Genomic DNA, 11316 nt, shown 5'->3' with positions numbered 1-11316 from the left:
GGCATGCCGAGGATTCAGCCACATTCATGTTACTGCCGGCTGCAGTTCCGTACTTAAATATCAAATAAAGAACCAATTGTGTTTCATTCCAGGAGCGGACCAAGAGGAGGAGGTCGTCCGCATACGCGCGACACCGAAGTGCTGCCGCAAAGTTAGACCAGGAAGGTGGGTCGTCAGACTCGCAATGAGTGGCTCCAGTGTTGTGGCATAGAGCAGAGTCGTAAATGGGCAACCCTGCAGGACGGTCACTGGTACCGCCACACGGTCTTTGACCTGAATCAGTGATTCGACGCTGCTGTACAGGCACCACATGATGACGATAGAGCCGGATGGAAAAACCTGTATGGCTCATTACTGAGAATAGAAGGCGATGCCGCACCTTGTTGAATGCGCTGTCAAAATCAATGGCAACTACCACGGTGCAGAGTCTGCACGCCGCTGCAAGAGCAATTAAAACATGCCTTCTCCTGTGGCCGTTTGTATATTAACTTAACCACCCGGAGTTGTCTGTTATGGGGACAGAATGCTAGGCAGTATCTTGTGGCAACGCGTCGCCAGGATTCGTGAAAAAATTTTATAGTTTGCGTTAAGTAGTGTTAGTTATGATGTAAAGTCGTCGCCGGCACATCAGTCGGGAACGACATAAAAGAGAAAGTCGTAAGTAGAGATCAGCCAATCGCACGCTGACCGCACCAGGATGACAATGCTACAATAGCGGCCCCGCTAGGTGAAGACATCTGAGGCGTGGGACTTAGGGAAGCAGGAAAAAGTGTGGACGCGGCCTAATCAGTTACCGTTGGTTGCACAGTAAAAACATACACTTTATGTAAGGAAATAATTTTTTTAAAGCAATCCTTTTACAAAAAATTGAGTGTAACACAAGCTACACTGACAGCTGAAGGCATTATTAAGAAAGAATTCAAAATACTTGTCGGCTGAAGGCCACGAGCAATACTTCAGAAAAATTAACAGCTGAAGGCCTGAATTACAAGTGAGGAAGACAACTACATGTTGAAAATACGAAAATAATTTTTATAACAATCATTTTAAAGAAAGTGAGTGTAACACTACAATGATGGCTGAAGGCCTTATTAAGAAGAATTCAAATTATTTGTCAACTGAAAGCAACAGGCAATAGGAACAATTTGAATTAAATATTATTATTAAACAATTGACGCAATCAGACCTAATAAGGTATGGGTGTGATCCACAGACAATGCTCCAAGAATCGACGTTAGAAAACTCCCTGCAGCTGCATAAGCGGTGAGACAGGCAGCCAAGAGTTGTGCTCACCTAACAGGATGGCAACTCAAACTAGGAGCAGTTTAAACGCTGATCAATCTTCTTACCATATCTTCATAACGTGCGATAACCAGTACAGCGATGGAACACTTCAAGCGAGGGCGAAGTGACAGACAGCACTGCATCTTCAGAATCCGGTGATTTAAACATCGAAAGGCAGAAGGAACCACTACAACAAAGGAAGACAAAAGAAACTACAATCCACTCCGCAATCAAGGAGCCTGTCAAACTACATGTCATGCCGCACAGCATCGGCAAGACGAGGAAAAGTACACTGCCGCAAAAACACGCTAACCTCCAGGGCAGGTAACCGGGGCACTAGCGGCCACTAGGCAATAAAATACCGCTGGTTGCACTTCACCAAATAATAACTCAAAATTCAGAAACCACTAACAGGCAGGAGAAGACGGCTAATAGATTCTGCCAACTCGACACGCTCCACTTGCTGCTGTTCGTCTCAAGGCGACCCTAGAGCAGCAACGCACGAACAAACGGGATGATCACAAAATACTGGAGGTTACACTACTGTATTAATGTTCGCTCAACTCTGGTGGACGACGCGGTTGTGGCCCCCGCAACTACAGCCCCTCGATCCGGCAATGCCTGCGTGCTGCCAGTGGTCCTGGCATGACCGAACTTCCGACACATCCGACCCGGAAAAGACTTCACCTCCTTCCAAAGATAGTACGGGTACTAGATATTGATAAACCCTGCTGCCGCCGCTCTCAGGCAGACAATGCTAGCAAACGTAGTGGAACAGAAGAAGAAAACGAGACGTCACTATCCCTATTACATGATACCAACCTATCAACGGCACCAAAGCGAGCCGCACACGGCTGGTGGCAGCTCACATCGATAGCAGCTTCAACATTACCCACTTTGTTAGCCGACGCATCGTAGCCTCTTCATTACCATTCTCTACGTAGCACAGTTAGAGATCAGCAGTCACTGCAGTTTAGTTGACAGACTTTTGTTAGAAGTGGTGGCTAGGACCAGAAGTGTTACTTGTGTTTGTCTGTTCTGAAGGAGACTGATTACTTTTGTATGTTGTCCTTTTCTTGCGACAAATCTTATAAATGCGCTTTTGGATGATCATGTATAAAGGACCAGGAATTCTCAGATCAGAGTTAAGTATTTGTATTTGATGTGTTGTAATAAAACTCATTAATGCGAGTTGTTTGATTGGTTGTAGGATTCAAAGACACAACAGGTTGGGAAATGGTAATGTAATGTCGGCGCTCCAGGTGTCGGTTTGTGGATGGGTGTAATAATTTCCGTGACAAAGAATGGAGGTGTGGCGTTCCCCATCTTCAGCAGTTCATGAAACGTGGTCGTCCTCAGCGACGCCATTAGCGGAAGGAAGGCGTGAGAGAATTCTATAGGCAATCCGTCGATGCCAGGTGGCTTATTCATAGCACATTTGTTGATTGCGTTGTGGACTTCGTCGCACGTAACTGGCTTCCACAGTTCGTCCGCTTCGTCGCTGGTGAGGGTGCGACTTACGTGTGGTGACACCCACACCTCAGCGCGGTTGTTGGTAGTCTCCTCCTTGTACGTTGTACGGTAGTGGTCTACAAAGGCGCTGATGATTTCGGCCTGGCAAGTGACGTGCTGGCCGCAACAGGTGTAGATGTCGGTGATGAGCTGTTGTCGTCGGCATTTCTTATCGGAGGCGACATGATACATGCTGGGGTATTCCAGTTCCACCGAATCTTGACGTCAGGTCCGCATAATCGTCCCTTGAAGTCTACAGCTTGTCAATGTTACAATCTGTACCTTAATCCTGCCGCGTTCCCTCTGGGTTTCAGGGGTGCCCGGCTGGGCGTCCAGGTCGCGGAGAACGGCGTAGAAATAGTCAGTAGTGTGCCGGTGCCACGCAGTTACTTCCCTGCCATACTGCATAAAGGTACTTCGAAGGGAACGTTTGGCACATTCCAGACACCAAGTGAAGATTAAGCAGTACTTAGGTAAGCGACGTTCACAGGTGGCCCATGTAACGAGTTGAAGACATTCGGGGCCGTGAAGATGTGAGGTCCTTAGCTTCCACGGTGCACGACAGCGCCAGAACACTTGTTGCGGGGGGAGTGTGGCAGATGTACGCATAGTGGCCTGAAAAGGCCTACGGCCAAATTTCTGGACCGTGGAGTGCAGAGGTGAGTTCGCGTTAGACGTAAATCCTGTCACGATGGCTCGCGGAGTGATTCTTCTGGTAAGTATGTCAGGTGCGTCGCCATGCCGAACTTCCCAAGTGTCGTGGAGCGACAGATCACTGATGACAAGGCGTAGTTTTTCACAGTTGTTGTAGTGGGGCATTTGATCCTTAGGATGCAGGACACCACCCCCAATCGAATAATGGTTACAACGCCCGAGAAACAGAGGGGTGGTTTCTTCTGAAGTGTGCTCTGTCGCGTCTGCGGGTGCAGCCTGATGGAGCATTAATGTTGACAATACGCGTCTCCATGACAGTGACTGTCATGCATTTGGCGGACGGTGGGTATGTGATATTAGCCACCGAAATGCCTTCTCGAGCGTAGGTGGCTACGCCACGTTCCAGGTGGTCACCAGGAGAAGGATGAATGTTATATCCAGCGACGTCCCGAAGTGTGACCGAGTCTACTTCTTGTAGTAGTGCGATATAGACGTCCAATGCCCATATCATCTCTTGGAGTAGTTCAATATTTACGCAGACACTAGTTAATGTTGATCGTTGCTACTCGGTACGTTTGCAGTCGTCACCCGGCGTGGAGGGGACGACATTATCGGCGGGGTCTACAGTAACTCCGTTCTCAGAGTTTGGTTCGGGCCACCGTCAACGTCGACGTTGTCACTCCACGCCATCGAAGGCGTCGTGCCCAGCTGGATTATCCGAGCGGTCTAAGGCGCTGCAGTCATGGACTGTGCGGCTGGCCCCAGCGGAGGTTCGAGTCCTCCGTCGGGCATGGGTGTGTGCGTTTGTCCTTAGGCTAATTTAGCTTAAGTAGTATGTAAGCTTAGGGACTGATGACCTTAGCAATTAAGTCCCATAAGATTTCACACGCATTTGAACAAATGAAGGCGCCGTCGTTGTAGTGTTATTACGTTCCATGTGGTCCGTAGGAGCGGACGACGTCTCGGCGGCAGTCGCAACGGTGGAGTCCATTGGTTCAGGTGCGCCTGGACGAGCCGGCAGTGTAGGCACCGGCACAACCAGAGCCGGCGTCGCGTTGACGTCTTTCTTGTGGTCGTGCAGATTTTCCGAGGCATCGTCTGGCCAGACAGCCCCTGGAGCCTCAAGGGGGCTTGAGCTCTGAGACAGTACGGCACCTCCTCTTGCGCCTTTTAGTTGAACGTTATTTGCGTTTTCGTCCCTCTGTGTCGGAAGACGGGAGGGAGTCGCGGCGCTCTGGGAGGAAAGCCGTCACGGGGACGATAAGTGAAGTGACGTCCATGTCTTTGGCCCGGGGGAGGGGGGGGGGGGGAGAGGATCGGAAGGCCTCGCTGTTGGTAATGGCGGCAGGGTTGCGTCACGTTGTGAGCGTGACGCGTCGACCCTGGCGGTATTCACAGCAGCTCGAAGGGTCACCGGTACATGGTCCGATGGACGGCAGCCGGCGGGAGGAGAAGTGAACGCCGATGCGTAGGTGATGGGTAAAACTGTTGCCGGAGTGGGAGGCGCCGCGGTAGTGGCTGGCAGTCTGGTTATTCGTAGTTGGAGACACTCAGACCTGAGGAGGTCTTCTTCGCCGCAGTTCTTGGGTTGGCCGAGGTATACGACGACCGCGCAGCATCCGCTGATTTGCAGGTAAGATGGCACGTGGCCACGGAGATCGATGGTGATCTGTCGTACGTCGTTAAGAAGGGGATACGTCTGGAATTGCGCCCAGTGTTCGGCAGTGTGGCCATGTGCAGTGCCATAGGGACGAAAAGCCGCGATAACGTCTTCCGCCGGGAGCTCGAAAGTGACCGCACCGACATTTCCATCGGAAAAAGTCCATGCTTGATGTCACGAAGTATTCTTTCGCACACCGCGTCATTGACGACTTTGGCGTACACCATGCTGAATAAGATGCACAAATGGATGCCGAAAATGTCGGAAGCTGGGATCTTAGCGACGTCACGGACGATGCGTTTCACTTCCAAGGCCTTTGGTCGGATGTAGTCATGACAGAGTGTTGTTGATTTACGTAAGCGTCACTCTGAGAGTAAACAACAGCGAGCACAGGCGGAAACTACAGCACGTCCGCAATGCGCGGCTGCGAAATCTGGACTGTTCAGTTATCCATATACGGCTCACGACAAGACCCAGACTCCCGTATGTCGTCGTTCATTCGTCACAAATACTTGTACACATTACGCAATTCCCGACCAGGAGGAGGATAATTTAATTGAAAGTCGCCGTCTGGAATCAGCTATGTACCATCGGACATGCTTGCAAGAACTTGTTAAACTCCATTTATACCCACAGAATAATTACTTGGTCAGTAAAGCCATCTCCTCTCTGTTTTTATTTATATCTAGAATTTATTTTTGAAAATCATACTGTCTCTTTCGTTTGTAAGTATCTGCAGTTGTTGTGATCTTCAGTAATATTAATATGCAGTTTGAAAAAAATCTAGATCAACGGCCCACAGTCTGTGTGTATTTACACCTGAGCAGTAAAATGAAATTCCTGAGGCGCTAAAACAAAAGGATTGAATCGTATTTCGGTCATGAGACTAAATTAGTCTTAAAACACCATCACCATTTTGTAAAGTTATAATATAGATTACACAAGTTACTAATAATTACAAGTTTTCAAATAATTGCATTACCACCTTACACAGTGTGTTGGAGGTTACAGGATATCAAACGATTGAAAAACCGACATTTTACACACATAGTCGACGCATTTATTATTATTTTGAATGGAGGTGCCGAGTGTTAGGGAAGTAAGTGTCAATGGGGGCAGGAATGGAGCCGAGGAAGCATGTTTCGTAACAAGTGTCTACCCTCAATAGGGATAGTGGGCTTTCTTTACTTAGAAGGAGTTGTAGCTAACAGTTGACGGCGCACTGAAAATTGCTGCGTAGATCAATGAGAAAAGGTTGCGCCTTGATTTCATTGACTAATTAGTTCTTGGCTTAATAAAATGCCTATATCGATAAATACACTGAAGCGCCAAAGAAACTGATGTAGGCATGCATGTTCAAATACAGGCATTTGTAAGCAGGCGGAATACGGTGCTACAGTCAATAACGCTTAAGACAAGTGTCTGGCGCAGTTGTTAGATAGTTTAGTGCTGCTACAGTGGCAGGCATTCAAGATTTGTCAGACTTTGAACGTGGTGTTATAGTCGGTCTACGGGCGATGAGACACAGCATCTCCTAGGTAGCGATGAAGTGGAGGTTTTCCCATACAACCATGCCAAGAATGTACAGTGAATACATGGAATCCGACCGGCCGGAGTGACCGAGCGATTGTAGGCGCTTCAGTCTGGAACCGTGCGACCGTGCGAATCCTGCCTCGGGCTTGGATGTGTGTGATGTCCTTAGGTTAGTTAGGTTTCAGTAGTTCTAAGTTATAGGGAACTGATGACCTTAAAAGTTGAGTCCCATAGTGCTCAGGGCCATTTGAAAACATCAAATCACCGACATCTCTGCGGTCCGAAAAAGATCCTGCAAGAAGAGTACCAACAACGACTGAAGAGAATTGTTCATCGTGACAAGTGCAGCACTTCCACAAATTGTTGCAAATTCAATGCAGGGCCATCAACAAGTGTCAGCGTGCGAACCATTCAACATAACATCAATGATATGGGCTTTCGGGGCCAATGACGCACTGGTGTACCTTTCATGTCTGCACGACACAAAGTTTTATGCCACACCTGGTATCGTCAATACCGACATTGGGCTGTTGATGACTGGAAATATATTGTATGGTCGTACGAATCTCGTTTCAGATTGTATTGAGTGGATGGACGTGTACGGGTCTGGAGACAACTGCATGAATCCATGGAGCCTGCCTGTCAGCAGGGGACTGTTCAAGCTGGTGGAGGCTCTGTAATGGTGAGAGGCGCTCGCATTTGGAGTGATACGATGGACAGGATGGGAGGTGGAGTAACAACTTATGTCTAGATATGAGTCTGACAGGTGACATGTACGTAAGCGTCACCTGCATTCATTAATGTCAATTGTGCATTCCGACGGACTTGGGCAAATCCGGCAGGATAGTGTGACACCCCACTCGTCCAGATGCCTTGCAACGAGCTGTTCAGAAGAGATCTCCACCCCCTCGTGCTCTTACGGATTTATGGACAGCCATGCAGGATTCATGGTGTCAGCTCCCTCCATTACTACTTCAGACATAAGTCGAGTCTATGTCATGTCGTGTTGCGGCCCCTCTACGAGATTGCTGGGGCCCTATACGATATAAGGCAGGTGTGCCGTTTCTTTGGCTCTTCAGTGTATCATTTACGTTCCATCATTTTAAAATGGAAGAGCTCAAATTAAATCGTCTTTCGTCTAAAAATACAGTCATGTACTAATGTAGGTGATGGAAAGGATGGGTGGTGGGGTAAGAACTTCTGTCTCTGTGCAATCTGCAGTAGTAGTCTCAGGTAGTTCGGAATCATTGATCTGAATGGATGAACCTGTGATGTCGCAAGTACCTCCCTTCGAATGCGAGGGTACAATCACCCGGAATCCTAAACAATCACGGTACTTGTTGAAACCGAAGTTGTCACTATATAGTTACGAGCAGTTAATGACGGCCACGAAATGAAATCACGATACTTCTCGCTGCTGCTGGTGGAGGCCACTCAGTTGTTACTCTTCATGCCGAAATTCTGCACAGTGTGGTCGCCGTCGATTGAACATGTTTCGAATCAGTGAATTATTTACTAACGTTCCCTTCGACCTCCCACGGTAATATTAAAGGAACAATCATACGTTCAACAAAATACCATTGAGATGAAACAGAGAAAATACTGGTAGTCAGATCAAGTCTGCCATTAAATGGCCAGCAGAGTTTTGTCCCCGTCTTTAACGAGCTATTTCGTAAGCTGGAAAATGCGGGCTTTGACTGAGGACAGTTGGACAATAGCTGCTGCAGTCATTCCAGGTCACAAAACATTTAATTCCGCAACGCCTGTCAGAGGCTGTTACTGCGGAATGGAGCGGTCATTTCCCGCAGAGCCGGCGCAGAAAGCGACCACGATATTGGGGCCGTGGTGGACGCCTCCCTCCCTCCACGGGCTGCGGTTTCCCGCCTCACCACAACAAATGCCTCGCACCATGCCCCGACACAACGCGCGCCAACGACCGCGCGCCCTCACACACAAACACACACACACACACACACACACACACACGCACTCGCACACTCTGCCCATCCACTGCAGGCTTGTTCAACGGGCACCGTTTCGGATAAGGTTTGGCAAAATAATTTCATTCCGCTGGAAACACGAACAAACTGCTAGCAACCATTACGATTTTACGTAGCTGATGCATATTTGGGTAAATACAAACGAAACAGCATACGCAACTACTATTATACGTAGCGTCTGAGAATGACAATGAGGGCTCTAATACCTTTCCTATAGCGCAATGCTGTGTGTGTTTCGTTGTATGTTGGTAATGTAAATAAAAGCGAAGTAAGGTTCATAATCGTTCTCAGCTTCAGGTTCATAACCCACCGACACGTCAAACTGACTGAATGGACACAGCACACTGAATTCGTATGCTACCATTTTCACACTTGATCCAGACAGCTGCGTGTAGAGGTGTGATTAGGGAATCTATGTTAGCAGCTGTTGTCGTGTTGCAATCCATTTCAGTTGTTTATTTATTCATGTGATTGCGACATTGTGTTAGTATCAGGATCAGCAGCGTTATATATTTGTAATTTACTAATTAAAGTTTCTGTCAGAATAGCAAATAATATTTTCATTAGTGACTAGTTTTGAACATTTGCGTTCATTCCTAAACCATTACCTACATTAGATGCACAACGCTGTTAATAAAACATGAAATATGTTGTTTTCAAAATGTTACGTGTACCGTTAACTGTAGTCCAACAAATCTTTTATGAGATTCCTGCATTTTTAATGTTTCACTGAATATAATACTTAAGTGTTTACATCAGATCAATATAACAAGTGTTAATTAATTGTACTATAATTGCCTTGATGCATTCTATGCAGTAGCCTCATCTGTGGGGCATTAAGAGTTTACAGTGGGCCCATGTTGGACGTGTATGGGAGATCAGTGCAGTCATACACATCGTCAACCTCTGGTTTATTATGTCAGCAGTCCGAGGGGCAAATACCAGTAGACATCCAACAGAAAGTGAAGAATGAGTATGGATGCAGCATGTCTGTCGGAAACCACATTTGTGGAATGGTGCTACAACTACATGATACTGACGTTTGTTTTGTGGCCTATTTAATGGTGAGTTAGTCTGCTGGGTGACTGAAATTAGTTTGTCTGCGCCCTCCTCCCCCCTAGTGTTATTCCTTATAGAACCCAGACTCGGAACCATGCTTTGTTATGCCCTTGCAGCTATAACTGGCAGGCCACATAGGCTCTCCAAATGAGTTGCGGTCGAGTTTTATGTTTTTTAATGTCTATCCGCAGTGTAGGTCGTTTATAAGTGGATCACGAGATTGCGACATTCGATCCAGAAATTTTTTTAGAGCAGGCACACGTATTCCATATGATAATGTGTGGTACTTAGAAGAAAACGCATCTGGAGAGAGCAAGAGAGAGAGAGAGAGAGAGAGAGAGAGAGAGAGAGAGAGAGAGAGGAGCGACAGAGAGGAAATGTCTTAATTCCTTTTATTTTGTGTTGGCTGCGAATGTCGGTTCACAATAGTATATTTGTGCTTGTTTATTGCATCTACAGGTAACAAATCCATCATTACGTTATTCTTCCTGAGAAGTCTTCTACTTAGTAAGGCATGTTTGTTATTGAATTTCCGCATGCCCCAGAAGTGTCACTGCTTTGAAGTGTGGCCATCAACCTCATAACACCACGTTACGGGTATTGTTCGTCACTCTGTTATCCCACACCATGTTGGATTAATAGATCTGGGATATAATTATTGCGCACCCTATCTTATAACTATGGTCCCTAAATAAGTTACCCAGCACAGTGCTATAAAAGGAAAGTATCACATGCATCGATTACAGGCATTTTCCAAATGATATGAGCACTTACCATCCTGCAAGAAAACAAAAAAGAAAAAAGATTTAGTGATATCCTACCCTATTCTGTAAGAAACGCCCTTGCCGCAGTGTATGCACCGGTTCCCGTCAGATCTCCGAAGTTAAGCGCTGTCGGGCGTGGCTGGTACTTGGATGGGTGACCATCCGGGCCGTCATGTGCTGTTACCATTATTCGGGGTGCACTCGGCCTCGTGATGCCAATTGAGGAGCTACTCTACCGAATAGTAGCGGCTCTGGTCACAGAAAACCATCATAACGACCGTTAGAGTGGTGTGTTGACCACACGCCCCTCCTATCCGTGTCCTGAGGATGACAGGGCAGTCGGATGGTCCCGATGGGCCTCTAGTGGCCTGAAGACGGCTATTCTATTCTGTCGACAGCATGAGCCCATAAGTTTGACTTCAACATTTCCTGACTTATGCTTCGTCATCAATGACAATGTCATAACGTGGCATTGTCACAGCTCTACCGATGTGACAAAATCTTAACGCCCAACAGTCTACAACTGATGATGTTACTGTATCACATACATGTAGATGTACGTTTGCTAATAAATAACGCTTTTTAGTATAAGAGTGTAATGGCAAACCTAGTAGCTCACAGACGTGTTCAACGACATAAATGGGACGTAAAATAAATATAACTTTTAGGGCGATTTTATTCTTACGTCTTCCACTGGCTGCCTTATCAAACAGCTTCCTTTGATTTGAGACGCCATCGTTAGTGTGCAGTCGCTGTTCAGATGTCGTTTCCTTAACTGTTGCAGAGCTGAATTACCTGTATACAATGCAATGGAGATTCGTGTGTGGTGTATGGAGGAATTTCTTGACCT

At 47.0% G+C, this 11316-nt stretch overlaps 1 pseudogene; it reads left to right on the top strand.

Moving 5' to 3' along the window:
• Positions 1-10534: 10534 nt before the first annotated feature.
• LOC124796517 lies at positions 10535-10652 on the top strand (annotated as a pseudogene).
• Positions 10653-11316: the final 664 nt, after the last annotated feature.

The sequence above is a fragment of the Schistocerca piceifrons genome, chromosome 4 (assembly GCF_021461385.2).
Source record: "Schistocerca piceifrons isolate TAMUIC-IGC-003096 chromosome 4, iqSchPice1.1, whole genome shotgun sequence".
Taxonomy (NCBI): domain Eukaryota; kingdom Metazoa; phylum Arthropoda; class Insecta; order Orthoptera; family Acrididae; genus Schistocerca; species Schistocerca piceifrons.
Note: the sequence above shows the minus strand (reverse complement) of the source record. Positions and strands in the feature narration are given on the sequence as shown.